Source organism: Sinocyclocheilus grahami, unplaced genomic scaffold (assembly GCF_001515645.1).
Source record: "Sinocyclocheilus grahami isolate Dianchi unplaced genomic scaffold, SAMN03320097.WGS_v1.1 scaffold283.1, whole genome shotgun sequence".
Taxonomy (NCBI): Eukaryota; Metazoa; Chordata; class Actinopteri; order Cypriniformes; family Cyprinidae; genus Sinocyclocheilus; species Sinocyclocheilus grahami.
This window is the reverse complement of record NW_015505462.1, coordinates 1569396-1583459: the sequence shown is the minus strand read 5'-3', so window position 1 is coordinate 1583459 and position 14064 is coordinate 1569396. Positions and strand designations below refer to the sequence as shown.

The following is a 14064-nucleotide window of genomic DNA, read 5'->3' as shown; positions in this document are numbered from 1 at the left end:
GCACACTGCATCAAATTGGTCTGCATGGCTGTCGTCCCAGAAGGAAGCCTCTTCTAAAGATGATGCACAAGAAAGCCCGCAAACGGTTTGCTAGTTTGCTGAAGACAAGCAGACTACGGACATGGATTACTGGAACCATGTCCTGTGGTCTGATGAGACCAAGATAAACTTATTTGGTTCAGATGGTGTGTGGCGGCAACCAGGTGAGGAGTACAAAGACAAGTGTGTCTTGCCTACAGTCAAGCATGGTGGTGGGAGTGTCATGGTCTGGGGCTGCATGAGTGCTGCCGGCACTGGGGAGCTACAGTTCATTGAGGGAACCATGAATGCCAACATGTACTGTGACATACTGAAGCAGAGCATGATCCCCTCCCTTCGGAGACTGGGCCGCAGGGCAGTATTCCAACATGATAATGACCCCACAAGATGACCACTGCCTTGCTAAAGAAGCTGAGGGTAAAGGTGATGGATTGGCCAACCATGTCTCCAGACCTAAACCCTATTGAGCATCTCAAGGTCTATAACATCCACCAGCTCCGTGATGTAGTCATGGAGGAGTGAAAGAGGAATCCAGTGGCAACCTGTGAAGCTCTGGTGAACTCCATGCCCAAGAGGGTTAAGGCAGTGCTGAAAAATAATGGTGGCCACACAAAATATTGACAATTTGGGCCCAATTTGGACATTTTCACTTAGGGGTGTACTCACTTTTGTGGCCAGCGGTTTAGACATTATTGGCTGTGTGTTGAGTTATTTTGAGGGGACAGCAAATTTACACTGTTATACAAGCTGTACACTCACTACTTTACATTGTAGCAAAGTGTCATTTCTTCAGTGTTGTCACATGAAAAGATATAATAAAATATTTACAAAAACGTGAGGGGTGTACTCACTTCTGTGAGATACTGTATACTAAATACATACTATAGACAAAATAACATCACAAACACTAAATAAAGAAATCTTCATTAAAGTTTAAATGCTTGACAGATAGATAACTGGATCCTCAGCAGCGTCACGTGTTTCTGGACTAATATTACAGTTCTCTGTATGTACTTCACAGTGACGTGTAGACATCTAAACAGCTGGGATTTTTCATCTCTCACTGACTTTGCTTTGAGTTCATTTATAAAAACAACAAAATCACTTTCTCTAAATAACTGTCATGAAGATGAACATATAGTTTACTACAAACCTGGTTAAAATCATCATTTCTTAAGCACTAGCACTGACCACTTACCTTCGCATCGAAGATCGATCAAAACTAGTAAAAAAGGAACGTAGCTTGGTAATTTGTGTGCCACTGGTCTTATGGCAACCATGTTTACTTCTTTCCTCCGTCAAATCACTGATTTAATGTGTAAAGTTCCAATAGACACGCTGGACATTCGCATAGCTGTCAGGCCATCGGACATCATGCCCACTGGTCGTGGGTCCCTCTGATTGGCTGATATTTCACCAAATCCCGCCCATCGTGGCCTGTTAAACGGAGGCTAGCCACGGCATCGGAGGAGGGAGTCCACTAATAATAATGTAGAACTGTATTTTTCGACATTTTCAGAGGATATTATTTGCCGTCTGTAACTGGATTCATTTAGGCACGTATTCTCAGCATGACTCTTAATTATAGAAATATGACTATATATAAATAAGTATATAGGCTAGTGTGATATAAGCTTGTGAATTTCTATCCGGAATGCTGAATCCCTGACAATTTTCAAGCGACAGCTGAAAACTCATCTCTTTCGAAGCTACTTGACTTCATCATAAAAAAAAAAATTTTTAATTAAAAAAAAATTCTCTCTCTTTATTTATTCCTTCTCTTTCTAGCTTGTACTTATTTGAACAATGTCTAAGAACTTGGTATTACAACCACTTCTTGTGTCTGTTTGCCTCTTTAAGAAGAATCGCTTTATGTATCCCCCAATTGTAAGTCGCTTTGGATAAAAGCGTCTGCTAAATGACTAAATGTAAATGTAAATGTAAATTTAAATTAATGTGTTCTACATATGTTCTACTGTTCAGCCAGTTGTACCAGTGCTTCCAAGCCTGAGGAACTTTACAACTCAGATATTCACACGTGGTGCTGAACATGTCATGCAAACATGTATTTTGTCTGGACTCAAAATAATGAGACACTTGAAGACATTATCAAAAAGAAAAGAAAATCAGAAAGAATTTGTGTTTTCTCCAAGACAAATCAAATACAAAGAGGCAAGCATTGCTGCAGTAATAACTGGTCAAATGCATAATTTATCTTTGAAACTGAAACATTTGCCATTAAATGTAATGCCAGTGTTTTATCAGTCTCATCATGCTTGTAGTGTAGTTTTCCATTACTTGACTGAATAACCACTTTCCCTTTTAAGTGACGTGATTCATGCTATAAAAGGATGATGACCATGAACATTTCACAGACACCATCATCTAGTGATCAGTAACATCATCAGTCCTGTAAGAAGATCCAGAGTCTAATTCCTGGTAAGATTGTCATTTTATAAATACATTGCTGCACTCTGAAATTACTGCCATTGTTTGGTCCTTTTACAGAGCTTATCAAAGCATATTATTGAAATATTTTTACCAAGTTTATGGAGCTTACCAAAAAGCAGTTGCAATATAATTATTTAGAGTCTTGTATATACAGTATATAGCGTATTTTATCCCCTATCCAATAATCTTCCTGTGATTTGTTGGTGAAGGGGACTCTCTCACTCAATATCACTCACTTCTCATAAACGCAAATTAATTTTGGGCAGCCTGTCTCTTGTGCTGCTGAATTACACATTTCTCATTCTCCCCAATGCAATTAAGGTTTTTATTAAATTCTTTGGATTTTCTTTAAGCCAAAGAATTTCCAACTTTTTTTTACTGTCTCTGGTATCAAAACCCATTTGTTGACTGTTTATTGTACTTGTTTATGAGGAGTGATGTTGATGATACGCTGTAGTGGCTCCGATAGTCCTCAGAACACAGCACTAGCACTCATCATCATAATGTGCAGTATCTAAGTCAAGTCTATTAGTGCTATATTAGCAGCTTCAGCATTAATACAGTACTAACAGTATTAATGTTGTATTAAAATCCTTCAATTATGAAATAAATTAAATTTCACCTGTAAAGCAGCCCTAAAAAGACAAAAGTGTCATTATTCAGCTCAATTTAGTTCAGTGTTAATTTACTTTAGTTCAGTGTCAATGTTACAATCAACTATATTGAAGCATCTCTATAATAGACAATAGTGCCATTATTCAGCTCAGCTCAAGTCATGTCAGTTCAGTTGCAGTGTGAAGTTCATCAGTTATGAAACAAACAGCTGTGCAAAGTGTTTTCTGATAACCTTACAGCATCAAAATGTTTCCTTTAAGACTTCTAAATAAAACAAATCTTTATCAAAAATTGCATGAAAATGTGGAGATAAAGCAGATAAGTATGCTTTCAGGGATGTCCTGCATTATTAAAGAGCTCAGTGAATGAAATTAAATGTAATAGGAGCCATTGTCTCAAGCATTATCTCGGACAAATAAAGAGGGTATCTACACATCTAATTTCATATCTAAATGTGGCTGATGGCCCACAGATGTTGACATCGCTAATTTAAGCTTTTGCACAGTTATCAAGGGAAATAGTTTAATTTAAGGCCATTGTAATTGATCAAATCATGTGCTAATATGAAGGTTTAGCAGACGGAAATAAAAAGTCATACATAAAGAGGTAAACACTTTCAGAGACCTCTGTATGTGACATTTTTACCTTTTTACCACCATAACTTGATTACGTGCTGTTAAAATATATGCACCCATATTGACATATAGACTTTTAACACACAGCCAGTAGGCTACTAATGCTCAGACCAACAGGTGTGCAATGAATGTCAGCACTTTATTTAATGTGATTTGTAAAAATCTGCGAAAATACTGATGTATAAATGATGCACAAATCTGAATAAATTTGTGGGATATCTGAAATCCACACAGTATAAACACAATTTTTGCATGTTCTCTTCATTAGCTAATGAATGTTTTGTAGAAACAAATTTACAGTTTTAGTGTAATATTTCTGCATTTTGGTCATTAAGTTTATATGTACAGTATATAAGGTGAATTCAGGTAAAGATTGTAATGTGCTCAGTGGGTTTACACTTGAAGAGCATAACAATGGACTTAAAGGGACATTCTTTATTTAATGCACTTTATACGGTGGCCGAGAGAGCTCAACGTGCTGCAACTTAAGAAAACATATGCAAATAAAAAAGGCACCTGCAAATTAAGAGAATATCTTCATGAGTTTGACAACACGTGCTGCAAATATTCACAACACAACCAAATACAGAAACGTGCTGCAAATACGCACAAAGCGACCAGATACAAAAAAAAGTTGTGAAAATTAGCTTGCCAACTTACAAAACGTTTCACATTTACAGTGGGCTAATTGTATATTTTCTCATCTTATTTAGGCTAATAATATCAAAAAAGCTAAGAAATCATATGATCAGGATGTTAAAATAGAAATAAAAATAAAAAACCTGACCTTTCAGAGCAGACATTGATAAACATGTCCCAGCCAGGTTCATCACTTGTTGGTTCCCTTAAACATTCCGTTGTGTGCGTATTTACAGCGTGTTTCTGAAGTTGGTTGTGTTGCAAGTATTTGCAAAAGGTTTCTATATTTGGTTGTGTTGTGAGTATTTGCAGCACGTGTGCTCAAACTGATGAAGATGTTTTCTTCATTTGTTGGTGTTTTTTCTATTTGCATGTGCAGCGTGTTTAGGTCTCTCGTCCACCATAGAATTCCCCCTTATACTGTATATGTAACAGCTAGATGTTGATTAAACAACAAAGTTCATGGACACGTTATGAGTCAACCTATTGTTTCTATGTTGCATTATAAAGAACATTTGAATCAATGAATAAAGTAAATAAAAAGTGCTGGTTTATGTTGAAAATATGGGAAAACAGAAATATTACTCCAAAGCCAAAAGACATGATATGTGGAACTGATTTAATTAACTTGTGAAACTGAATAGACTTCATCTTTTTGAGCATCCCTTCATATTTATTCACCTGTGCTTTCCTGCAATCACAGAGGAATAATGTTACTATTCGCTCTATGGAGACTGAAACATCAGATGCCTAGAAATTGCAAGCTAGTGCCGCAGAGTAGGAGGTTTGTTAATGTCTGTGGATCACGCTTGTGAAAAAATCTTCCTGGATATTGCTTCTTGAATGGGGTTTAGACATTGGCACACTGATTGTGGTGGATCTGAAAAGAAACACAATTACGGGTTCTCTTCAAACTCTCAACTTCTTCCATGGGGCTGGGGCCCACAAGCAGACCTCCACTAACTTCCAAGGAGGCCACACAATGACTTAAAAGGATACATTTTAAAAAACTTAATGTGAGAACGAGACTGCAATTTAAACAATTAATCCATGAAAATCTTCCCTTCCACTGTAAGTTAACCACACACAAAATAACAACATTAAAAATGCTTTATAAAAATATATTTTTTAATTATTTATTGATAATGTGTCTAATGAACATGGACCACAATGTAATCAATTCATTGCATGCTTTTAAGACATTTTAACAGGTTTTTAGGTTGTTAATGGGGAAAATGGATTATAATTGCAGAGGAGTTGAGCAAAAACACTATGTGGTTTTTGCTCAACACCCCAGGGAAAATATTAAGAGCTTCTCGGAAGGTCATTTAAACTTACTATGTCAAATTCTTCAGTACTTCATTAGCTGATGAGCAACATCTTCTGCTGTGTGGATCTACAGTTGGATTGTAGGTAAGAGAAAGTCTTCTTATGTGTCTATATTGATGTTACAACTTCTACAAACACAAGAAAAAAACTTTCCAATGTGTTTTCTCTTTAAGTCTCATCATGACACTTTAGTTAATGCAATACATTTCGTTCTTTCTGATCTGGTAAAGAATATTGTTATATTTTCAACTATCCAAAGAAAGGAAATTACATTGATTAGTGCATATCAGTACAAATGGTTATGGTTATTAGTGGTTATTAGTGCAAATGCTTATGTATTTTCTGGCATGCATTGCATTTGAAATTATGACTTTTGGTTATTATCTGGCCTAATTACTGTGTATTTAAAAACACTGGTTCTTTGTTCATTTAGATGTGTTTATGAAATATGATAACCATGAACATCATATAAGTACCATCATCAGCTAATGAGCAACAAACTCATTCCAGGTAAGATCATGAAGTGTCTTGTTAATTTTTATTAGCTTTGTATTACTGCATTATTATTGTCTTTTATGATGAAACGTTGAGAATACATAAATTATCTAAATTATCTATTATGCTAGAAATAATCTGTATTAAAATACATACATCTGTACAAAAATGGATTGAGGTTTTTTAGTTTTTAATCAAGATTATCTAAATTTGCTTGATTTGTGAATAGGTAAACTGAACAGCTGATGAGTAACCGGAATGCAGTTCTTCTTATAAAAAAAAATGTTAAGTTCTTCGATCGACTGTATGATATTTTAGAAATTTCACACAGCCTTGCTGATATTCAGACCAACAGATAGATTGCGAGTGTGAAGTTGCTATTATACAATTACGTTAATAAAAGTTAATACTGAGTAACTTTTTGAACAATCATATCTTCCCTCTAAATGGGTGAGGTGAGGTTTGTTATCTTAACTTCATGACACGTTCTGCTGCTGTGGGGGTGAAACACTGATAAACTAGCTAGTCAGTTTAGCCAACTCTTAATGCTAATAATTCTGCATGATACTGACATTCCAAAATAAACCATACGTTTATTACGGTCCATTACATATATTTACACAGTTATAGTCAGGAATGACTGTGTGTGTGATTTTGTTACAGAAATCTTTATACAGTAAACTAACCTCAGGTTTGTTGTTATTTCAGTGCTAACTTCCAAGTCTTTGTGCGACAATGACACAATTCAACAACAATGGCTCTGATGGGTTCAACAAGTCACATTTAATGAACTTTCCTAATAAAGTAGAGTATGCAGAAGCAGTGTTTATCTGGATTTTGAGCCTCTTTGAGATTCCAGTCGTCTGCTTAACCCTGTTTGCATTGTGTTTTCTCATCAAGTCTCATCGTGCTGCTTCAGTTTATGTGATACATTTGATTCTTTCAGATCTGTTACAGATTGGTTTTATAAATGCATTAACAACCGAATTAGCGAACGCTGCATTGTGGAGTGCATATAAGTATTGTTTGATTGTGGGCGTGTTTTTCATGGCATTCATTGCTATTGAAAGATACATTTTAGTTTCTCATCCTCACTGGTACAAATCTCACCATTCAGTGAAAATGTCATGTTTTATTTCTTTTATCATCTGGTTAGTGCCTCTGACCTTTGTGAACATTAGAGATGAAGCCATTTTTACCATGTTTTCCCAATGTCTAGCATGTTTTATCCCTTACTTCGTAATCATTCTGTGTTTTGTTGGTACTTGGAGGGGTCTCTTTCACGCAATATCACTTACTTCTCATAAGCGGAAATTAATTATGGGCAGTCTGTCTCTTGTGCTGTTTAACTACACATTACTTATCCTACCCCTCTCAATTACAAGTTTTTGTTTGATATTTTTGTATCCCGTAACTCCTATTGCTATGAAAGTTTATCAATTTTGTCACTGTCTCTTGTATCTCAACCCACTTGCTGACTGCTTATTATACTTGTTCATGAGGAGAGATGCTGACAACATAATGAGGTCTCTTTTCTACTGTTGCAGTTCACCACAATCCGTAACAGCTAATACTAACACTCATATAGGCTAATAACAGCATCATAATGTTCAGTATCCTAAAAGTGTCTTTATATTTTAACTTTGAAGTATTTTTTTCGGAAAATGAATTAAGCAAAATCCAAATACAAGCACAGCTTTAATAGAAAAACACTAACATAGATAATCCAGACTTGAAAACAAGAGTACAATCTACAGACAGGAGCAACAACTTGGAAGGCACATAATAGGAACAATGACCAACAAAACACAACTGAAACATAGGGGTATACACAGATCAGGCATAACATTATGACCACCTTTCTAATATTGTGTTGGTCCCCCGTTTGCTGCCAAAACAGCCCTGACCCGTCGAGGCATGGACTCCACTAGACCCCTGAAGGTGTGCTATGGTATCTGGCACCAAGACATTAGCAGCAGATCCTTTAAGTCCTGTAGGTTGTGAGGTGGGGCCTCCATAGACCGGACTTGTTTGTTCAGCACATCCCACAGATGCTCGATTGGATAGAGATCTGAAGAATTTGGAGGCCAAATCAACACCTCAAAGTCGTTGTTGTGCTCCTCAAACCATTCCTGAACAATTTCTGCTTTGTGGCAGGGTGCATTATCCTGCTGAAAGAGGCCACAGCCACCAGGGAATGCGGTTTCCATGGAAGGGTGTACATGGTCTGCAACAATGCTTAGGTAGGTGGTACGTGTCAAAGTAACATCCACATGGATGGCAGGACACAAGGTTTCCCAGCAGAACATTGCCTAAGGCATTACACTGCCTCCACCGGCTTGCCTTCTTCCCATAGTGCATCCTAGTGCCATGTGTTCCCCAGGTAAGCAACACACACACACCCGGCCATCCATGTGATGTAAAAGAAAACATGATTCATCAGACCAAACCACCTTCTTCCATTGCTCCGTGGTCCAGTTCTGATGATCACGTGCCCACTGTTGGCGCTTTCGGCAGTGTACAGGGGTCAGCATGGGCACCCTGACTGGTCTGCGGCCATGCAGCCCCGTACACAACAAACTGCAATGTACTGTGTATTCTGACACCTTTCCATAAGAACCAGCATTAACTTCTTGAGCTGCAGTAGCTTGTCTGTTGGATCGGACCACACCGGTCACCCTTCGCTCCCCACTTGCATCAATGAGCCATGACCCTATCGCCAGTTCACCACTGTTCCTTCCTTGGACCACTTTTGATAGATACTGACCACTGCAGACCAGGACACCCCACAAGAGCTGCAGTTTATGAGATGCTCTCACCAAGTCGTCTAACCATCACAATTTGGCCCTTGTGAAACTCACTCAAATCCTTTGCTCAATTTTACTGCTTCTAACACATCAACTTTGAAGACAAAATGTTTACTTGCTGCCTAATATATCCCACCCACTAACAGGTGCCGCAATGAAGAGATAATCAGTGTTATTCACTTCACTTGTCAGTGGTCGACGAGGGACAGGTGTGGGTGATTAGTAGCTATAGTGGGTGTTGTGTTCTTGTATTATTGATTCAGCAGAAGAGGGCACTATGGGTTACTAAGTTGGTACCTATAAAAGGCGTAGAAGAATAATTGAACGTGAGCAACCATGTGGCATGCAGGCTGTGTTTGCTGTTGGCCTTTGATGCTAATAAATCTTTGAATTGTAACTTCTGGAATCTGACTGTTTGTGCTTACCTGGACTTGAAACACTTCAAAATTGGCGATGAGGATGGGATAAAAGTGGCATGCGTATAGCACCTATAGAATGTTCCACTAAAAATGAACTTGTGGCCCTGCCCCTTCATTTGGGTCCCTCATTTACCTCTGGAGTGTTGTTTAAAAGTGAACTATCAAACTCACCCATTCAAGTTCCTCTTCCTACAGATCCTTCAACTGCTCCTGAAAGAGTTTCAGCACGTGTAAAACGACCTCCATGTTGGCTGCTGGATTGTTACTTAGTTTAAAAGTAACTAGCATTAAAGTGGTGCATTGTTCCATGGGTATATTAAGAATCAGTTATGCTGTATTGCTAAGCTGTTCACTCCCATAATAGTCATCACTTAAAATAATGCACGACTCTACATTATCTGTATAGCATGTGTGTAAGACTCGAATACAATTATGAAGTAATAATTTTATGACGAATAAATCTTTCAGTGAGTAAAACTGGTCGTCACATATACCCTGAACTTTCGGGTTGATTAACCCAAACCTTACTTGAGGTATACTGGTTCCAAAAAACATGTCCAGAGTAAATTCAGTCAAATCAGATTATGTTCACAGTTAACACACAAGACATTCTCAACAGAGCGATGAATTGACGAGTCACTATGGAAACTGATGCTAAGAAAAAGCGAGCCATAGATAGAAATACATTATAGAAAATGCAGATCCATGATGTGTGAGATGACAATAAAATATAATAAATATACTAGAATAAAAATAAACATTACCTTGTTATAATAGTGTTTCATAACTAATATATATCGATAACTATTATATTTGACAATAAATAGCTATAATAACATATTAGAATAATATAATATTGCCTTATATATTAATTATAATAGTGCTTTATAATTAACATCATACAACTATATACTGTATATATATATATATATATATATATATATATAGTATATTTGATAACTATATTGTATTTCAACTTCAACTTTTATTTATTTGTATAGCACATTTTAACGCAATTGTGTTGCCCAAAGTGCTTCACAATTTAAAAGAAAACATATACAAAGATCAAAAACAATAAAATCTAACAAATCTAATAAACCACTTAATGAACCAACCAACAGATGACAAATACCCTTTATCAGGTCATTACACATTGGGGTTGTTCCTCTACCAAAGGTCTCTACGAAGGTCTTTCCTCTGCGAAAGCTAATGTAAAAAGATGAGTTTTCAACTGAGACTTAAAAACTTCTAAGGATGGAGCCTGCTGAATATGAAGTGGAAGACTATTCCACAATTTGGGAACCACAACCATAAATGCTCTGTCACCTTTAGACTTTTTTTTGGAATGAGGAACTGCCAGTAACAGTTTATCTGCTGATCTCAGTGTCCTAGCCGATGTATGGTACTCTAAAAGATTGGTGATATAACTTGGGGACATGTTATGAAGTGCTTTAAAAACCATCAATAAAATCTTAAAATCAATCCTGTACTGAACTGGTAGCCAATGGAGAGAGGATAATAATGGAGTAATATGATCCCTTTTTTCATGCCTTTCAAAAGCCTGGCTGCAGCATTCTGTACCATTTGCAGACGAGATAGTTGTCGCTGACAGATCCCAACATAAAGAGAATTGCAATAATCTAATCTCGAGGTAATAAATGCATGGACAATGGTCTCTAAATCTTTAAAACTAAGAATGGGTTTTAACCTGGAGATCATTCTAAGTTGGTAAAAACTACTTTTTACTACTGACTTTATCTGATTGTCAAAGCTGAGAGTTGAGTCAATTATGATACCCAGGTTTCTTACACTGTTTTTTATAGTTAATTCTAAAGGAGCAATAGTACTGGAAATCATCTCTTTAAATTTTGGTGGACCAAAAATAATTATCTCAGATTTTCATTAAGCTGAAGAAAATTTTTAGACAACCAAATTTTGACCTCTTCCAGACAGAGTAACAGGGACTGTAGCAAGTGCTCGTTCCCAACTTTAAGTGGTAAATATATCTGAGTGTCATCAGCATACATATGATAGGAAATGTCATAGCGACAACATATAGATCCAAGTGGGGACGTGTACAATGAAAATAATGCAGGGCCCAGAATAGAACCTTGATGAAGACCATATTTTAAAGGAGCCACAGAAGATGAAGTATTTGCGAAATTAACAAAAAATGGTTTATCATGCAGATATGAATGAAACCGTTTTAAAGCTGTTCCTTTGATGCCTACATCACACTCCAAACGTTTTAAAAGGATCGAGTGATCAACAGGCGGCACTGAGATCCAGCATAATTAAAACAACCCCCAACATAGAGTCAACTGCCATCAGTAAATCGTTCACAACTTTTACCAAAGCAGTTTCTGTACTGTGACCAGCTCTAAATCCAGATTGGAATTTGTCCAGAATATCATTTTCTGTAATCATATCATTGTAATCTCATATAATATTGTAAGGTCACGCATGTGCTGATAGCGCTGAAGTAAACTAACCCTGAAGCATAACCTACTCTGGAGAAAGGTTATGTTCAGGGAGTAAGTTGCTATGGTACTCACATACCCTGAGAGTTACCTTCCTTTTTGGAACCGAAAGCTGAATTTTTCCACTTACTTACCCATAAAACATACCCGGGTATGTCACATAACCTGCTTTCTGGAATACCGCCCCAGCCCTTCAACAAAACAGGGGAACACAGACTGGGATCATGACAATGGGGAAAAAATATAAAGGTATACTTTGTGTAAAATGAAAAATTCTAATAAAAAAAAAAAAAAAGACTAATGGTCTGTTTGGTTTTGGTCTGTTTTGGTTCCTAAAGAAAAAATGCAATTATTTTTCTCCCTAGGGAAATTTATTGTTTTTTCCGTCGTTAAAGTCATTATGTGTCTTGTTTCTTTGTCTTTTTGTCAGATTTTTTTTTTTTTAAATCAAAGTTTGTACTGTTGTGATTCACCTTGTAAGCTGGTTCGCTTGGTTAATGGCTCATAGCTCTTTAACAAAGACTTTTTTTTAAAACCCCTATGGGAAAAATGTTATGGAAAACATAATTCCAGAGCCAGTGCCACTATAAGTGGGTGGGCACTGTTACACTGTACAGTATTTCTTGGTGTGTCATGTGAGTAGGGATATCATACCATGTGATTTGTTCTAACTCTCTGATTGGTTGCAAGTTTGAATCTTGTCTTTGTTCATATTTAAATGAGATTCTTCATTTGCAGTCTTCATTTGCATTAGCCCTGATGAAAGCCTGTGTGCCGAAATGTGCTGACAAAATAAAAAGAAGATTTCTTCCAACTTGTTGTTGATGTTTTAATTATTTCTTTCTCCACTTCTCAAGTACTGTTGGTTTTGTTTTTGTGTTCATAAAATGTAAGCAATAAAGTATGTTTAAATGGGACTCATTTGCCTGCAAAACCAAGTACTTTAAATGCAACCCCACAGATTCTCAAGTGTCCTCTCCCCTACTTAACCCACACATCTGACAGTGCAATTACTGATGATATTATCTGTATCAGTCTCAAAGGCCTGAAGCCTGTAAAGATATGAGGTGAGATACCAGCAAGTTCGCCTCAACACCAGTAAGTCTAAGTCATATATTCATATATATAGATCAACTCATTCCAGTCAGAATCCAGGCCAAGTCCAAATGCTCCTTAAAATTTGATTTTGGACTCAGACATGAGATAAACTTAAAGGGATAGTTCACCCAAAAATTTTAATTCTCTCATTAATTACTCACCCTCACGTCGTTCCAAACCCATAAGACCTTCGTTCATCTTCGGAACACAAATTAAGATATTTTTGACCCTTTCTGACCCTGCATAGAAAGCAATGCAACTGAAACGTTTTATGGCCCAGAAAGGAGATAAGGGACATCAATAAAATAGTCCATTTGACTTCAGTGGTTCAACCGTAATGTTTTGAAGCTACAAGAAAACTTTTTGTGTGCAAAGAACTTTTGTAACTTGTTTCCAACTTATAAAAATATGTAATTCCAACTTTTCTAAAAAAAAAAAATTTAAAAATCTAAATTCAGATCTATGACTAAATTAAAATAAACACAGAAAATATAAAAATAAAAACTAATTCAAAATATTAATAAATGTTACTAATTAATAAAATATTAATCAATGATACTAAAATAACACTGCTTTGTAAACTGTTATAGTGCATTAGTCTATTGGATTACCTCATCGGAATACTTCATAAGTGCATTAATTATTGCTGGATATTAGATGTGAAATCTGAGTGGGATGCTGGGAGAGCCTCAGTCTCAAACAGTTCATCTCATGAAAAATGCATTCAGAATGATAAATACACATTCATTATGCAATTAGCGGAGAAACAAATATCTTACTTTATAATTGATTACTCTGACAGTGAAAACATTAATTGTTGTGAAACATACAAAACAAACAGCTTTAGAGAATTTGTTGTAATTCATAAGATAATAGTACACAGGTTATGAGCCAGTTAAATGAATTAAACATGCCTCGTGGGCCCTATGGATGAAACTGCACACGCATCTGTGTCTGAACAATTAAATCAAAATTAGAAAAATTATCTCTAAAATTATATTTTAAACATTGGTTATGATGTTTAGAAAGCTCTCCATATCTTGTTCTTTTTGGTATC

The 14064-nt window shown here is 36.4% G+C and overlaps 1 protein-coding gene across 1 annotated transcript in view; it reads right to left on the bottom strand.

Annotated features, from left to right (window-relative positions):
- LOC107600397 (dnaJ homolog subfamily C member 3-like) overlaps window positions 1-1412 on the bottom strand; it is an 8044-nt gene extending 6632 nt beyond the window's left edge. Inside the window, exon 1 of the mRNA XM_016292294.1 lies at window positions 1238-1412. The gene's annotated coding sequence lies outside the window, so the exon portion shown is untranslated. The remainder of the gene's footprint in view (window positions 1-1237) is intronic.
- Window positions 1413-14064: the final 12652 nt, after the last annotated feature.